This window comes from Penaeus japonicus, unplaced genomic scaffold (genome assembly GCF_977035675.1).
Source record: "Penaeus japonicus unplaced genomic scaffold, GWHDUDI00000001_assembly GWHDUDI00000022, whole genome shotgun sequence".
NCBI classification, from domain to species: Eukaryota; Metazoa; Arthropoda; class Malacostraca; order Decapoda; family Penaeidae; genus Penaeus; species Penaeus japonicus.
In genome coordinates this window covers 10,305,692-10,308,191 of record NW_028234424.1, presented here as the reverse complement: position 1 = coordinate 10,308,191, position 2,500 = coordinate 10,305,692, and positions in this window count along the sequence as shown.

The following is a 2,500-nucleotide window of genomic DNA, read 5'->3' as shown; positions in this document are numbered from 1 at the left end:
TGCGGTTCTTTCAAGGGGAAACTGCACGTAGATTAATTACTGTTCAAATGTCATAGGAAAAGACAAAACCCATCAGCGGTCATATCAGCGGTGTACGACTTTCAGATATTAGAGAACAGAAGAGTAGGTTTCTCTCTCTCTCTCTCTCTCTCTCTCTCTCTCTCTCTCTCTCTCTCTCTCTCTCTCTCTCTCTCTCTCTCTCTCTCTCTCTCTCTTTTTTTTTTTTTTTTTTTTTTTTTTTTTTTTTTTAAATACAGACCTAAGTTTAAAATTCACTAGGGAGCGGAATCAGTAGTATCAAGTAACGTCTTTGATACAAGTGTGTGTGTGTATGTGCGTGTTATCATATCAATCTTATATATCCATTTTGATGTCATGTGACATTTCCATTCAGTCTTGCTAGAGCAAAGGAGTGCTGTGACTCAGTAATTGCGCGCTTCTTAAATGAGACTGTTCATCAAAAAATATCTCGAAATATCACATGTGCCAACGTTCAAAGACATATCATAAAGTCAGGTCTTTATTAAACCGTCTGTCATGTATCTTAATCATTTGACGAACCGCGATACATGCGTCTTATTAATAGCATTGCCAGGTTTTTATACGCCCTTCTTCCTAAAGGTTCACTCAACCAAGTCCTCTTTTCCTAAAGCCTTTGTTCTTTTGTCTCGTCGTCCTCAACGCCCTCGTGCCGCGCGCAACCACATCCCACCGCCTTATCCTTCGTCGTCCTACATTCCAGCATCCTATCAATGCTATGTTTATTGCAACATCTAGATTAAAGTGGTGGCAGGCTTCTCTTACTTCCTCAATAACAATATACTTGCAGTGCGTCCAAGTTCATAAGCGCAACGAAGTCATGGCCAGGTATGTCCTATTTGTCTTGAAATCCTGCTGTAGGATTTAGCTGTAATTGTTGATTGTTTTTGAAAACAGCTCTTGTCACAATCGAGCACCGGATACTGAGAATCATTAAAAGTTACGCTTTTGTCCGACGTGGTTTATTTTCATACTCTCTCTGTGTCTCTGTCTGTCTCTCTCTCTCTCTCTCTCTCTCTCTCTCTCTCTCTCTCTCTCTCTCTCTCTCTCTCTCTCTCTCTCTCTCTCTCTCTCTCTCTCTCTCTCTCTCTCTCTCTCTCTCTCTTTCTCTCTTTCTCTCTTCCTTTTTCTCTCTCTCTCACGGGGCACGGCGGTATACTTATGGTGATGTTCCTATAAAAACTTTTTCAGACTGGTATTTTGCCGTAATTTCCGTAAATATGGAGTGGATCATAGGGTCCTAGTGCTCCTCCTTCTCAAGAATATAGTACTCGTCGTATAATAAGACACAGTAAGACAGAGTAAACTCGCAGCTTTCAAAATTTCGAAACGTTGAGAGTTTACCTTTTCTTTCTGTGGCAGTGTTTTTATCATCTCTGTGCACGTTACTGTATTTATATTTCCTAAGTCGTCGTAATTTTCGAACTGTCCCAAGTAACGCTGTCTTTTGTATCAATTCTTTCCTTACCTCACCTGTATTATTTTTGTCACGGTTGCAAGAGCTCCTACGACTACTGGAAGTATCGCTGTAAGATCAATCAATCATACCGTCTCCTTTTTATCAACCAAATTGATGCTTGATTTTCTTGCTTTTATCGGATCAATACATTGAACTAAAATTATCCCCTATAACTCTGACAGCTTCATTCTCATTGACAGGGTAAGGTTTGTGATCGTACCATTTCTCGATATGTGGTACATTACGCTTCTTGCAGAGCATCCATCACAAATTATATGCAATATAATCACATCTCCTTTCGAGCCACACACACACTTATTGTTATCATGATCTTTACTTCGCTGTTGTCATCCTCATTATTTTTATGATGATGATGATTACATCATCGCCATCGTCACTATCATCATCATTATTATCATCATCCTCGCATTATCATTGTTATGATAATTTTTACGCAATTATTTTATTTTTTGTTGTTATTCTAATTATTTTGTCATTATTATTATTATTGTCATTATTATTATTGTTATAATTATTATTGCTATTATTATTATTACTATTATCATTATTATCATTATCATCATTATCATTACCATTACTATCTTCATTATTATTATCATCCTTATTATCATTTTCATTATCACTATTGTTATCATTATTATCATTACCATTGTTATTATCATCATCGTTGTTATTATTATTGTTACAATTATGCTATTATCATCATCACCACCATTACTATTATCATCATCAAAATCCCCATTATCACCATTACCATTATATAGATATAAACACGAAAGAAAATCTTATTCAACATTACTATTTAACAATCTTTATAGAACAGCATAATGAAGCAGAGACTACGATACGAACACAAAACCATTTTTCCATTAGACAAGTCACTGAAACGCCTTTAAAAATATAGCTTACTAGCAATGTTGAACTGTTTCCCTGGCAACAAATACAAATATAGGAGAGAGTAGGTCCATAATTCTGCAAGAT